The sequence below is a fragment of the Cyprinus carpio genome, chromosome A22 (assembly GCF_018340385.1).
Source record: "Cyprinus carpio isolate SPL01 chromosome A22, ASM1834038v1, whole genome shotgun sequence".
In the NCBI taxonomy this organism is placed as follows: Eukaryota; Metazoa; Chordata; class Actinopteri; order Cypriniformes; family Cyprinidae; genus Cyprinus; species Cyprinus carpio.
In genome coordinates, this window is record NC_056593.1 from 15,614,544 (window position 1) to 15,630,581 (window position 16,038).

At 36.3% G+C, this 16,038-nt stretch overlaps 1 protein-coding gene across 1 annotated transcript in view; it reads left to right on the forward strand.

Annotated features, from left to right (window-relative positions):
- Window positions 1–7,180: 7,180 nt before the first annotated feature.
- The window catches only part of LOC109058568 (gamma-adducin-like), an 83,055-nt gene continuing 74,197 nt past the window's right edge, over window positions 7,181–16,038 (forward strand). The window contains exon 1 of the mRNA XM_042712094.1: window positions 7,181–7,315. The gene's annotated coding sequence lies outside the window, so the exon portion shown is untranslated. The remainder of the gene's footprint in view (window positions 7,316–16,038) is intronic.

Consider the following 16,038-nt stretch of genomic DNA (forward strand, 5'->3'; position numbering starts at 1 on the left):
AGTGCTAGGAATGGCTGTAAAATCACTTTTTTTTTTTTTTTTTTTTTTTTTTTTTTTTTTTTTTTTTTTTTAAATTGTAAATTTGCTGCAGCTGCTGAAACTTTTGCCCACTCTGTATTCTGTCTTCTAATGGAGATTCTTTAGCTGGTCAGGAGTGACAGATGCATCAGTCAGTTTTCCCTCTGTAGTACATCATCCATTTTTAATAAGTACAATTTAAGTTGCAATAGGTGTAATAGTAAGTGTCAACTTACTATTACATCTGTTTTTGGTCAATAAAAATGCATGGTTACTTGCTGGTTTAAGATAAGCCAGCTCAGTCATTCCTATCAACTGTCAAAATCAGCTGTAATGGAGTGCCCTTTCTCTACATAATCCATTCACAATTTGAATATTTTTTTTGTTTATTTTTTTTTTTTTTTTTTTTTTTTTTTTGTTGGGGAGGAACAAACATGTATGTTTTTTGTTTAATGAATGACAAATGCAGATGTAAAGTTAAATCAATGCTGTGATTTACAGTCATAAAGCAACAAATGGAACAAAACATCTGATGTGCCGATTTCAAAAACAGCTGTGCATTAAATGATTTGGTCTAAATTTAGAAACAAAACTGCAGCAGCAAGTCTGTTGACTAAATACAGGGCTGGACAGGGGTTAAAAATGGACAAATCCATTTCGTTTGGCCCACGAGTTCCCTGTGAATGTTTTGCTGGGTTATTGCAAGTGCGTCCTCAAATGAAGCCATCGTGTTTCGATTGCCCCCAGCTGGGTGGTCCCAGTATAGGTCATAAACCCCGCCCTCTCATGTAATTTAATGGGACATGGGACAAATTAAATTTCACTTTAAATATTTTGTTTTCAAACATGGTCTGTTATTTGATGTAGATTTGATCACGCTGATGTAAGTTAGGGTGTTTGTTTTTAAAATACGTTTGGTTTTAGTTATGTGATGCTATAAAAAATGGGAGTGTGACGTCATGATTGACAGCTGAGACTGACAGCTTCTCTGAGCAAACTGAGGCACCAATGGACTTTTTTTGGGATCTTCAGGAAGAGATTGGAGTTGTATTTACCTTATTTTAACACAAGCCTCTTATACGAAAAATCAGAAGACAAAAATTGGACCAGTCAGGCTAATTTAAAAAAGGGTCAGGGGCGTGTGTTTGCTATCGACTCTGTAGAAGTGTGGGCGGGACGCGGCTCTACTTCGCTGTCTACTGCGCAGACTCTGGTCCCAAATCAGTGCAATATGGCCGCACCCTATTGGGACAATGGCAGCTTCACTTTTCATCAGTGGAAGTGAATGAAGGTACGTCGTCCATCTTTTCTACAGTCTATGGGTGATTATGCCTTAAATTGGAGAAAATAAATAAAACAGGACAAACAAATAATGATATTACTGAATTCACTGCAAATGCAACAAACTTAATAATGCATTTTTGTCATATAGAAATGCACTTGACAAGCATTGATTTTGAACTAGAATTAAATTTTTTTTTTTTTTTTTTTTTTTTTTTTTTTTTTTTTTTACTGCTATTAAATTGTCATTTTCTCACCCCCATGTCCTTCAAACTTGTATGATTTACTTTCTTCTGTGGAACACAAAGATGATGTTTTGTAGAATGTTAACAAACCATTTTGTTACCAAATCATTACCCTTGATTTCTATTGCATGGACAAAAATGATTGAATTGTGATGAACAGTTTGGAATGGAATGAGTAAATTATGAATTTTCATTTTTGATTGAACTGCCCCTTTAAGAACATAAACACAAGGTAAATAGTTAACATACTTTAAGACACTGATATTTATCTTTAATCAAGCTCTTATTGAATAACATTTATCTTCAATTAAAATTAATTGGAACTAAGCTTTTAAAGAGAGAAGCTATTAAAGCTATTCTGGTAGTCTAAATTATCCTTTGTCCTAATAAAATTTACTAGTTCTTGCATAGAATCCAGAGTTTAACTGACTAGTTTAGTAAGATGCTGGTCACAACAAATAAAACTGTGGTCCTCATTACCATTTTCATGTGGTTTTTAAAACAAGTAAGCTAATAATAAACTATGGAATTTGTAATTAAAAAATATAAACTTGTACAAACTACAAAAACAACTTCTATGAAAGTTAAATGTTCAGTAATATAAGTAATAAAAGTAACATTTATAATAAATACATTTCTGCCAAAACACCATTGGCTATTGACACTTATTTTATTTTTTTAAATGACATGAGACTGTGACTTCCTGCACTTGCTATACATAGACTTTTGTTACTTATTTTTTTTTTTTATACTAAACCACAATTGTAAAATAGTTAGTGGAAATGGTTTACTAATGAAATCCTCTGCTGCCATCAGTTAATCAAGACTGTCAAAAAAAATGCCTGGTCCGTGATTCTCCTCCCCGCAAAATGGGCTAACACTATTGCTGCTAGGTAGTTGGAAATGGCAAGATGATTTTTTTGTCAAATTTTTTCATGTCTTCATAAATGAAAAGTGAATCATTAAAGTGAATTTTACTGCACAGCTGTAGAGTTGAGGCTTTAAAATATAAGTGTTTAAAAATAAGTTCTTGACTATGAAGTTAAGTTATTGATTATCAAGTATACCATTATGATGTCCTTTACCAGATAGCATTTCTAGCCTGCTAATGTTAGCCTAAACACCCAAACCCAAAATGGGTTTCTCATAAAAAATAACGTTTTGCAAGATGCTGTATTGCAGGACTGCACGCATCCATCAGTAAACAAGTATGTGTAAACTAACACAGTTTCATCAAGGCACAGCTGCCCCCTCAGCACAAGAGCAAAAGAGAAAAAGCACGTACTTACCAAATTATGAAACGTTGCTGTGTGAACAAAGGTGCAACAGGCACAAATTCCTCTTGAATCAAAACAGAGTTCATGGAAAGTGTTGCACAACTATTTACACAAATATATCCATTTCAGTATGAATTGTGAAAGGAAGAGAACGGCATCAACAATTGATGGTTTCAGCGCTGTCTTCATCTGACTAAAAGTTAGTCCAGCAGCAGTGAAGTTTATCTCGCTGCTGCTGCTACTTGCAGGGATGCTGAGTATACTACGGGCCAGTCTTGACAGTAATAAGAAAACGCAGCTGTTGTTTTTCCACCAACCCAAGAGATCCCATTCCTCTTCCATGTTGTGGTTGCGGCTCATGTTTTGCTGAACTTTATCAACAGTTTCTTTCAGGGGCACGTTTACTCACTCCTCAAGATTTCAAGATTTTTATTTGTCACATACATGGTTATATGGAGAGCATATGACCAGCAGTGAAATGTAAGTCAGGTCCGCTCCATGGACAGTGCAATTATTAAAGAATACAAACACAAGAAAATCATACAAAAAAATATGATATGGAAAAAGTAAGATAAAAAAATAAGAATAAAATAAAATGTGCAGGACAGTATACTGTAAACTTAATAAATATTAAGATGAGCAGGAATGTACAAGATAAAGTGAAGTCACATAGAGGTTAAGAGACTGAGTTTGAGTTTAGGAGCCTGATGGCCTGGGGGAAGAAGCTCCTCCTAAGTCTCTCAGTTTTTGCCATTAGGCTACGGAATCGCTTACCAGATGGCAGCTAAATGAAAAGAGAGTTACCAGGGTGATTTGTGTCCTTTATGATTTTAACAGCTCTGCTTTTGTAGCGTTTGAGGTAGATGTCCTGCAGAGAGGGGAGAGCAGACCCTGAGATGCGCTTTAAGTGCCCAACTCTCTGCAGGGCATTGCAGTCTTGACTGGAGCTGTTACCATACCACACTGAGATACACTGAGTCAATACACTTTCTATGGCCCCTGAATAGAAAGTTTTCAGGATTGCTGGTGAGACCCTGAATTTCCTCTGATGTCGCAGATGGTACAGTCTTTGCCTGGCTTTATAAACCTGTGTTTGGATGTGTGAAGTCCAGGTCAGGTCCTCTGAGATGTTTACACCAAGGTACTTGAAGCTGCTCACAGGGGTCCCTTTGATCATAAGAGGAGTGTAAGGCTGCTGCTGCTCAAACTCTGCCACTACAGTCTTGCTTCTTTTAGTTACCGGTTCAACAATGGGGTTACAAATAATGGCCTGGTGTGGACTGTCTGAAGTGACAGGCCTGATTAGGCATGAGCCGCTCATGCCACATAACAACCAGATTGAGTGTGGGGTACTGGTCGCCCTCTAGTCCCCTCTGAGCAATGGGCGAAGAAATTCCAGCAGGAACTCTTAACACATCTTGAGATACTTTGTAAATTCTTCAGCTTTCTCCACGTTTGTCAAGATTTCCACAAAACTCACCATATGTAAGGAACACAGTGCTGAATCTGGTGTCCGTCATTTGTCTGACAGTTTTTGTTAACTGGCTTATTATACCTGTTTGCTTGGTGTATCTCATGAGCGCCTTTGCTGCCAACAAAGTCTGTGTGATCTCTGGTGCGCAGTCTCGTAGTTCGTCACAATCAAGTGCATGTCTGAGTACTGTGATATAAACATGGTCCTGACAATCCAGCCGATGATATGGTGCGAGTGCAGCAATTAAGTCTGATCCCTCATCAGTGACCCAGACGCCTTTTTCATAACACAAGCATCAAATCCAAGCACAGAAACGAGCTCCCACTGTAATTCTCCATATGTTGTCACCGGTTTTCACTTCTTCAGGGGGAACATCAAGGACTCTGCTTCGAAGCAAAAATTCTGGACTGATGTAGTGGCAACGACTAATGTTTTGCTATTAAAAAGATTATCATAGGTTTAAACAACTCAATTTCAATGTGCACATTTAATCACCCTTATGTTGCTACAAGGTTAAACATTTTTTATTTTAAGTTGAAGTTTAAAAACGGGTTGTTAGGATCCATGTAAATGCATTGCATTAGTATTGTAAGAAAGTAAAGGTGTTGTTAAAGTACAGTCGTTGCTTGGTCCCTAATTAACTACAAAAAAAAGTGTAATAAAGGATGGAAAGCAAAATATTATATTTAAAGATTATTTACTGTGTTCTATTTGTTTTTGTTTGTTAGTTTGTTTTGTTGTTGTTTTTTCTTCAACATTTTCGGTGAGTTCAATGAATAGAACATGACACATTATGCTTTTCTTTTTCTTCGACAGTCTGGATCATGGAACACAGTGGAGAGAACATGAGTAGAGAAGAACTCCCAAAATGTAGGTCTACACATACGTTTTCTTCACAGAACACCATTTTACAGAAGAACAGAATAAGGTCTAAATATGTTTTGTGTATATTGTAGTCAAAATATTTACATGGAACCGAAAAGTAGATCCAAGGCCAGTCTGCTTCTTGCTGTCTTAATTATGTTCTCTTTTCTTGTGTGCAGATTTCTGTGATCTCACACTGGATCCAAACACAGTACACAATCGTCTCTGTTGTAGAGGGGGACAAAAAGTTGGTATGTAATCCAGAACCAATGTCATATCCTGATAATCCAGGGATATTTGACGGCCTTCGGCAGGTTCTGTGTAAAGAGTGTCTGTCTGGACGCTGTTACCGCGAGGCTGAATGGAGAGGTTTGGGTGATATGGCGGTCATATGAAGGAATCAGCAGAAAAAGAGAAAGTAGAGATTCGGAGCCAATGACGAATCCTGGATTCTGAGCTGCTTCTGGGAGAAACTGTTTGACTGGCCTGACAATATGGGAACACATATTCCTCCCCCAGCACAAAGTAGCAGTGTATCTGGACAAACTGGCCGACATTCTCACCTTCCACAGCATCTCTGACACTTATACACATTCAACACCAAATTCACTCAACTCCTCTATGCTGGATTCATGCTTTATACCAGTTCAGAAAATATTCTCACCCTCAGACCATCTAAGATGTAGATGAGTTTGTTACTTCATCAGATTTGGAAAAATGTAGCATTAAATCACATGCTCACCAATGGAGTGAATGGGTGCCGTCAGAATGAGCGTCCAAACAGCTGATAAAAACATCACAAAAATCCACAAGTAATCCACTCCAGTCCATCAACTAATGTCTTGTGAAGTGAAAAGCTTTGTGTATGTAAAAAAATTAACTTTAAACAATCACTTCTGGCTAAAACACCAGCCCATAATCCATGATAATCTTTTTCAACATGTTAATTGCAGTTTATTTGCAAATGTTCGTAAAATTTACCATCAATTTCTAAAAAATAATAATAATTAGAAAGCTATTTGTTTCAGTACTATTATTGCTCTGTAGCTGGCAGTATAAATGTTTACTGTGGTAAGTTTGTTTTTCCCTTTAATGTTTGCTTTGCTTGTTTATAATTTTGATTCAATAACAGGATATATTTTTTTCAGGTATGTTTTACTATTGGCCCATTTTAATAACAGTTGTAGGTGAGAACCACCCATTGTGTATTAATTCAAATGCAAATCACATAATTCTCATATAAAAGTGATTTTCTGATTCTATATTTAGTGTATTGGTCCAAAACGGCTGTGATGTAATTTTTTACTGTTTTCCTCATTGGATAATTTTAAGGTTTTCATGAGAAGGACAGTTCACCTCTTTTAAGGTTCACACTCATGCAGTAATGGCCAAAACAGTTCACACTCACAGCATTGCATGTTATAGTCAAGCACGCTATTGTGATGTAATACCATTCACGGTCACTAGGGAGAAGCATCGGATCATAATGCCTCCGCATTTCCCCAGAGAAATTAATTTGTCGTCTCATGATAACGTTTCTGAAGGTAATGGTCAACATGAATATTAATTAAATATTATAATTGCTACATGGACCAAAAAGTAAGTTTTTTTTCCTTACAAAAAGGACATTTACAATATTCAATACAATGTCAATAAATACATTATTTATTATAAATTATATTATATTATATATATATATATATATATATATATATATATATATATATATATATATATATATATATATCTATATTAATTTATTATTATTATTATTATTATTATTATTATTATTACTTTTATTTTTTTTTTTTAGAAGATCCCCTTTGAACACCAGTAGTTGACATTTTTTCGGCGCCTGACATTTTTTGCTACTTCCCACGTGCCGATTGCAGAGCAGCGGTGATTTGCTGACATATAGTGCGCGTCCCCGTGCTGCCGCAGATCGGTATCACACGCGGATCAGCTGACGCCATTGAGCTCGGTGTGTGACGTCTATCACTCTCATGATGTCATCTGCGCAGCGCTGCTGACCTCACGCGCTCTTCACCGCAACTACACTGAACTACGGTTCAAAGCGCTCGTGCTCTCCGGGCTGAACGTGCGCGCGGACTGAATGAAAGTACCAGATTGGTCGCAACTTCCCGAACGCGTAGCAGGTGAGCGGCTTTTAATGCGCTTTGCTCGGGTGTGTTACTCAGGCCTCGGTTGGACTGCACAGCGCTGTCTGTGGCTGGGTTTAATGGAAACGCATGCCTTCAGCAGGAGCACAGCGACGCGTTTGAAGTGATGAAGGCGCTGCTGGTGCCTTTGAAGTTCCAGTGCGTCCCGCCCTGCGCTGCGCTGAAGCTGCTGCGGTTGTAACAGATACTGTCACGGTTAAGCAGCACTGTGTTAAATAATAATAATAGTGTGTCTGATGCAGTAGATAAATCAGAGGAATTGAATGGATGTTAGTGTTAGTCAGGTGAAACAGACATTGATGCATAAAATTGTTAGTATATATATATATATATATATATATATATATATATATATATATAATATATATATATAATATATACAGTATATAAATAAAATTATTAAATATGCAAATAGATATTTATATTTTTTTATTTAAAATGCATTAAATGTATATATGTTGTCATTATAAATAATTGAATGTTTGTAAAAAAGGTAAAAAAAATACATTAAATATATAAATATAAATAAATGTAAATATGTAAATATATTATTTTAATGTTAAATCACATATATATTAAAATATTTATTTATAAAACATTTTTTTATTTAATGTATAAATGTATTTTAAATATAATATACAGTATATATACTTTTGTGTGTATAATTAAATGTGAAGGTTTCTCTACATGCATAAATAAGTAATAACTTTAAGATAATAGTTTATAGACTGTTTTGTCAACCGGCTCAAAAGTCTCTCGCACACGTTGTCCCCGGGCCTGCAGGCCGTCCTTAAGATATGCTGATGCATAGTCAAAAGTCAAAGGCGCATGCATTGCAAGCTGTCCTTGCATTTGGATAATTCTTGCATCCTCTAATTAGCGATCCTGATTCATAAATTAAATTATCCTAATTAAGTCAAGCTTGTACTTGAGATATAAAATCAAAGATTATTTTGTCTGCAGGGCAAGGTGTGTAGTGTATGTGCAATAAAAGTGCAATAAAGCCTCTTAAGAGCATTTAATATAATTTATTTAACTTGCTCTCTGTTGTTCATATTCAGGCTACTCATGAAAATGTTCAAAATGTTCAATTTATTTATTTATTTTTCAAAAATAGTTTGAACTTTTTTTTTTTTTTTTTTTTGTATTGTTTGAACATTTTAGTGTTTAATTGTTTGTATTTTTTGGCTATTGTGGGAATTTTTTGTTATTATTTTTTTTTTATTTCAAGAAAATTCTTTTGTTTGTTTTGTAGCATTATATCAGCATTTTTGGCCATCATAGGCATGTTTTGTGTTTTTTATATTAATTTTTGAGATGATTTTTTGCAACAAAACTCTGTCTGTGCTTTATATTACTTTATAAGCTGATTTTATGCAACAAAACTCTGTTGACATGTACTCATGTGACACATGAGGTAACGATTCCTGGTTCAGTTCAATTCGAATGTAACTGATAGTGTAGCAAGGGTGATCGTTTCTTATTCCAACCGCTAGTCTCACCAGTGATTTAAGCCCTATTTACGGAAATTGTTTTTCAGGGGGATTTTCACCAATGACGGCCGAATCCAGGATTTCGGTGGTTTTCTTTTAGAGCTATATTATTTATAATTATAGGGCTGCCCACAACTAAAAAAAAATTCTGGTCGACTAGTAGTCATGTGACTGACTACGTAAGACACGCAGTTTCCGGGTTTGTAGGATTACAAACTCACCCTGCGTTCCATTCGGAAGGGCTCATCCCTATGCCCTAATCCCTTCAAAGGGTTTACCCTCCGGAGTGAGAGCTTCGAAGGGTTGAAGGGTGTAGGGGACCAAACAACTGTTTCTTGAAGTGCCCTTCTGCGTCATTATACCATACCCACACGGAGGCGCTGTAATCATGCAAAGGATCATGGGAGCCTGAAGTGTCCATCAGTTGTACTCTTCGAAATCCTTCATTCCGAAGGGCCCGTAGAAGTGGAAACTTTCGAGCGCTTCGGTTTGGAACGAACCTTCAATATGTCGGCCATGATTGTTTTCACTCCGAAGTGCCCTTCGGAGGGCGATGTATCCCGTTTGGAACGCACTGCCAGAAATCCATCGCAAATTTATCTTAATCCGAAAGCATGCGTTTAATCATTGAGGGGCTATGGAGATTTATATTTTACGGACGTCCCCATGAGAAACAATTACTGTCCGAATAGGGCTTTAGATGCTGTTTTGTGAACAGAGTCACTTCATGAAAGTCACGTTTACATGAATTGGACGTTACAGATCGCGCCGTCAATGTGTTCGTTGTGTAAATACACAGTTTTCTGCCAATACTGACAATTTTAAATCAGTGTCACACATTTTTATCTTTATAGAATTTGAGTTCTAAAGCTATTTTTATCATTTCCCTCTATCATTTTCTCACTCTGCGGGTGTGTCCACTTTTCTCACGCATTTTTTATTGGGAGTGCATGAATATTGCTGATGATCAGGGCAGAGCAAACTTCTTTCTGTTTTTCTTTCTTCGGCTTAGCTCCATCTGGCTGAGAATGCTTTCTGAGGTCAGATACGTATAGAAATGCATTTAGAGTATGTGATATGCAGTCGTGTGTAAAGATAAACAAATTGAAATTTTATCTTCTCTTGACCTAGAAGCTCTGCAAACTATAGTCATATTTCTGTGTGTGTGTGTGTTTGTGTGTTTGCTTGTCCTAACAGTGTGTGTCAGCGCTCGAGTAAGTATGAAACCATTTGGAAAGCACCAGTCTTTTATTTGAACCTGTCCAGCGGACAGGCATGACTTCATCATTACCTCACAGTTCCCCATTAACGCTTATCAGAACCATATGAGCTCCACATGCTGACTGCGTTCTGCCATGGAAATTTTTCATTTTGTTTTTAGGATGTGTGGAGCGTGTGTGAGTGCTGGTGGTGGTGTTTTTATTGTGCAACTTACTCTCGCTTTCTTTGGTCTTGCCGCTCCATATGAGTCTAATTTCAGGTTTGTTTTATCCTTTTTTTCTTTATCACTATTTGTATGCGGCGCAGGGACTGAAAGGTTGCACACGTAGCTAAGCATTTTTGTATGTAAATGTGTTTTAAAGCTGCCAATAAACTGGTGTAAATTAGGGATTTTACTAACTACATTTTTTTTTTTTTAAATTGACTAGTAGGTATATCTGATTAAGTCCATTTTCACCAAGAAAAAATAAAAAGGTAATTGTGTCTTTTTATCCCACAAGTCCCACTTTTTTTCTCACAATTCTGAGGGGGAAAAAATATCTGAATAATGTTAAAAATGCAACTTTTCCAAGATGGTTTCTATATAAAGTGCCACTGTAAATTGATTCAGTAAAAATGAAAAATGTACAATAGGTATGGCGAAAGAGTTTGCGAAAGTGGTGCCAAAGTATAAGAACATTTGATAGTTATTTGTTCTTACCATACTGAACAAAATCAATTTTTTTTTTTTTTTGTGAAATTTTGGAATGTTCTAGACTTAAAACACTACAAACGCTATAAACTTTTTTGTCGACGTATGGAAATGTCCTTAAGAAATTTCTCTTGATGTCTTCGACTCAAGAAAGGCCTTTTAAGAGATAAACTTTTGTTATTATCATTGGACGACCCCTTAAACGAGAGATTTAAAACCTGAAGTCCATTGGAAAAGAACATCTGCATTGACATTCAAGATTCCTGTCATCTACCAGTCAAACACAAGATTTATAAACCCACAAAACGGGCGCACAGCAGCATAATGTGGTCTTAGACATATCCACAGATTGTTCTGCTGGGTTATTTGATTATAGATGAGAAAGATAAATGACAGAGCAGCATGAACAAGTCTTGTAGTATAATTGGATGTGCTGGTGTGGCGAGATAACATCATTGTCGGGAATGCTGTGTCTGTGGGATAAGGGTCAGAATAATCTCTTTATACATGTGTGGGTGGAAACAGGCCCCATAGAGATGGTTCTCACAGCCTGAAACACAACTCTGTCCCACCACAGGAAGTGAGAGGAGGACAGACCCCATGAGACCGCTTGGGATGTGACACTGAGGACCCCTTTCACAGATTTGAATGGGCTTATGTCTTGCCTAAGAGATCTTTTCCATGTCCTCTCACTCAACATCCTTCTGTTCAGAGAAAGATGTTACAAGTTTCCACAGTCAAGTTATGTTTCTGCCCTTGCTGAAGGCAAAGAGGGAAGCAACAACTTTGCAACCAATCAGAATGTATTTTATGTTTAATTTACAGCTGTGTGAAGCATGATTTTGGAGAAATTTGATTTGGCTGTATCTGGAAAATCAAAGTCATGTGGTGCAACCAATGTGCAGAAACATGCAGAGAAAAAAACTACCTTGAAATGAAAAAAACACCTGAAGACCTCATGACACTTTCAAAGTCAACAATTCTCCATTTTATGACAAGACAAGAATAGTTCAGGTTAGAAAATGTCATGTGGTACAACCCCCCAAAATGCAATATTTATGAATGAATAATTCATGATATTTGTAAAAAATACTTTTTAACTTGATATAAAATGAGCCAAAACTAACATGAATAGAACTTTAGACTAATTTTGCAAGAAAGAAATTACTATTTTTATTCAGCAAAGATTCCTTTTATTTGGTTACACCGCATGACAATTTTAGAGACGAATGTAAACTTTTGTTGAAAATGGTGCAAATGTGTTTCAAAACCAAAAAGAATACAAAGTATGTTTCTATGAACGTAGCATTTCCCATTTATTGTTATATCCATTAGCAAGCATAAGTTAGCAAGCTAACAGCCTAGCCTACTAGTGTAGCAGTGATCAAGAAAAGCTCTTTAGATTAACAAGAACAAGATTGTGCTACATTTTTGGCAAGGTTTTTCTCTGAAATTTTGCCTAAATTTAAATTATAGATGCCATATAAACTGTTCTTTCTAGTCAGGTTTTATACTTTTTGGTTTTTTGAAGGAATGATAATTCCTTCTCTGGAGTGCCACTCGGGGTTCCTCCGGTCCGGCTGAATTCCTGCGAGCAGAGAATCCATTTGCATTGATATTAGCAGCCCTTCACCATGGTTACGAGGTCGTACCCTGACCATGAGAGAGAGAAAAAAACAGAGCGAAATGCCAAGAGCTGACTCAAATGAGTTTGAGACAAAAACGTTTGATGTCCCAGCCAGTTTTGTGCATGCTGGGTCTGAGAGGACAGACGTCTTATGCAAGAGATTCAAATCGGACTAAATAAAATAAATGTAATGGTGATTACATTTTTATTTTAATTAAAAAGAGATTGTATGCTCTTCCAAACAAGAGCTTTTCCGTGGGCAGCTTTCAATGTTTTGTAACTGTTGGACTTTGCTGGTGGTAACAGGAGGGATCTAGCTGTGGTTTGACAGTTGTTAGTGCAAACAGCTCAAATGTGGTTTGTGTGGTTAATAATGTTGTTCTCTGGTGTTTAGGGTGAGGCTTGACCTGTGGGGTGTGTGTCTGTGTTGGGAATGCATTAGTAAAAATGTTCCAGGTCAGGAGTTTAATGAAACCAATCACTGTCATTTCACATCTGCTGAAAGCAGCACAATCACTCCCAGATGTTACGTCTGGCTTGCTTTCTGCTTCAAAATGTGGATAGCACATATATGTTGTGTGTGAAAATGTAAATATATATTTTATTCATAAGTTTTTAAAATTGTGGTATCAATTCCACCATACCAAATTGATTGCTATATTTTTTATGTTTTATCCGCTACCATTATTTTTACTTTTTTTTTAATCAAATAATCCTGAAAAAAAGTATCATGGTTTCCATGAAAATATTAAGAGAAACAAGTCTCAATGATAAATCCCCTGTGATGTTTGTACTGGCTACTGTATACAGGCCACCAGGGCACCATACAGACTTTATTAAAGAAATTGCTGATTTTCTATCTAGTTTGTGCTGGCTGCAGATAAAGTCTTAATTGTTGGTGATTTTTTAATATCCATGTTGATAATGATAAAAAACTGCACCGGGGATCAGCATTTCTAGACATTCAAAGCTCTATTGGAGTTAAACAACACGTGTCAGGTCCTACTCATTGTTGAAATCATACTCTAGATTTAATGCTGTCACATGGAATTGATGTTAACGGTGTTGAAATTCTGCAGCAAAGCGATGACATCTCAGATCATTATCTAATCTTGTGTAAACTCCATATAGCTAAAACTGTAACTTCTACTCAGAAAAACCTGATGATGTAACATAAACTATGGACTCGCTCTTTTCTAGCATTTTAGATATGGTTGCTCCTTTACGCTTTACATGTTAGCCAGCACCCCCCATTATGGGACTCACAGTTCTACAAAATATTTTAGTCATTAAACATACCACTGCATATTTTTTCAATTATAAAACAATAGACAGAATCTTAGACATCATATAAGTGATTTATTTGAGCACTAGAAAAATACAATAAGAATAATTTGAGTAATAAAAATAAATAAGAAAAATAAAAAATAATTAACTATGTATTCCAATTACAGTACATCCTGAGATCACTAGAAATACAGCATTTACACTGATAGATGCTCATATAGTCAGTTATCACGTGCTGATGTACTGATGGCCAGTTATAGAGATGGTAATCATACAGAGGCGCCATAAAGTCAATAATCACACCCTATTCATATAGACGGCATTTACATTGATAGCTGTGATTACACAGTAAACCACTATTATTAATTTGTCATTGTCATAGGATATGTCCTCAAAACCTTCAAACTGGCTGTTATTAAGCCTCTCATTAAAAAAGGTAGTATCCTCACAAAGATATTCCTTCTTAGAGAAAAATGGTATCTGTAAGGATTTCCAGTCAGGATTTAGACAGTATCATAGTACTGAAACTGCTCTCATTAGAGTTACAAATGGCCTGCTCTTATCATCTGATCATGGTTGTATCTCTCTATTAGTGCTTCTGGATCTTAGTGCTGCGTTCTACACTATCGACCACAACATTCTTCTGAATAGACTAGAAAACTTTGTTGGCATTAGTTGAAGTGCATTAGCATGGTTCAAATCAAATTAGCATGGGAGCAATGAACACTGTGTAGGGACCATGTCAATCGGAACACAGTTCATGCACGGAGCTCACTTCTAACGAGCTGATTTATCTGAATCAGGTGTGTTAACAAAGAGAGACATGCAAAATATGCAGAGCTGGGGGGCACGAGGACTGGAACAGAGAACCGCTGGGGTAGGTGTACATGTTAATAAAGGATTTTGCTTCCAAATTATTTTACCATCTGTTTATTGGGAGGTAGGAAAATCTGACAGGGTAACAGAAATTGTCAGAACACCGGCGCGATGAGAAAAAAAAAACAATAAAAACCATTACAAACAAGCTATTTGTTGTATCCAGTGGGGACATAATTACTGATTATAATGACTTATACTGTCTTTTTACGCATTGCGCTGCATCGTGCCATGTAAACATAAAACCATGTCTGCATTTGTGATCGGAGAAATGAAAAACTACAAGCTCTACTCTACACTGCTCAAAACTCGCGTTTGAATCATCAGTGGCAAATCCTTTAAATTAGAAAACGTACTTACAGACTGTGAGTCAGAACAGCCAGCATTGTAGTCTACTTTCCCAGGATCAGGAAACAGTCCTCCATAAAATGTGTAGCACACATCTGAATATTTGGGTTGAACTATTCTGGAACAGTGTTGTAATTACAACTTAACCACTGATTTCTAGTCGTGTCCTCTTTTGGAAGACCAAACTAAGTGTTTTCACCTTCACAACGAAACAGCGTCTCCAAAACATGTGACACTGAAAAAAAAAAATTTTGAAATTGAAATGTGGTATTGTTATTGTGAATTTATCATTGTTTCATAGGAGTAAAAAAATACATTTTAAAATATATTAAAATAGTTGTTTTAAAGTAACATATTGTTTTACCTTATCACAGTTTTGTGTGTGTGTGTGTGTGTGGGGGTATTTTTGATCAAATAAATGCAGCCTTGGTGAGCATGAGAGATTTATTTCAAAAACATAAAAACAAAAATAAAATAAAAATAATTACCAACCCTAAAAAATTTTAATGATAGTGTATATAAATATCTTCTAAGTGTTGCATCACAAGTAGCATGTGAAGAACATTCATTTGAACTTGTTATAAACTTGTGAACTTGTTTGTTATATTATGGTCACCCTGACCCTGTCAAACACAGGGCCTTTTCCACATTCTGAAGTCACATTGTGATCTTTTTGTTTAATAGAGACAAACATAAACATGTCGAGAGTCAATGTAGCTCCGTACAGTTGTTTTATATCACTTCCAATGGACTACAGGCCTTTGTTGTGGTTTAAAAGCAACACTCAGTATTCATAAAATCCCCAGGGGGTCCTTTTGTCCGACATTAAAACGTTCCACATTTGTGAATCTCACTGCCATGAAAACAAAGACATCCAACCACTCTTTTCTTAATTGATAGATTGTAGGTGCTTGTTTAATTTAACATGTCAGATTCCTAGCACTGTGCTTCTCGGTAAGGTTTAAATCACACAGAGCCTCGGATCTGCTCAGCAAATCCTGAGATTTTAAATTACAGTCAGTTTAGAGGAAGTGGGCTTGAACTCTCATGGGTGAGGTTGGTTTACAGCCCAGTGTGGTTTGGGGTCAAATTAAAATGTACAGCGTTTATTCAAACTCTTTTCGACATCCTCCTTAAAGCCTAGCTTCTTTTGACA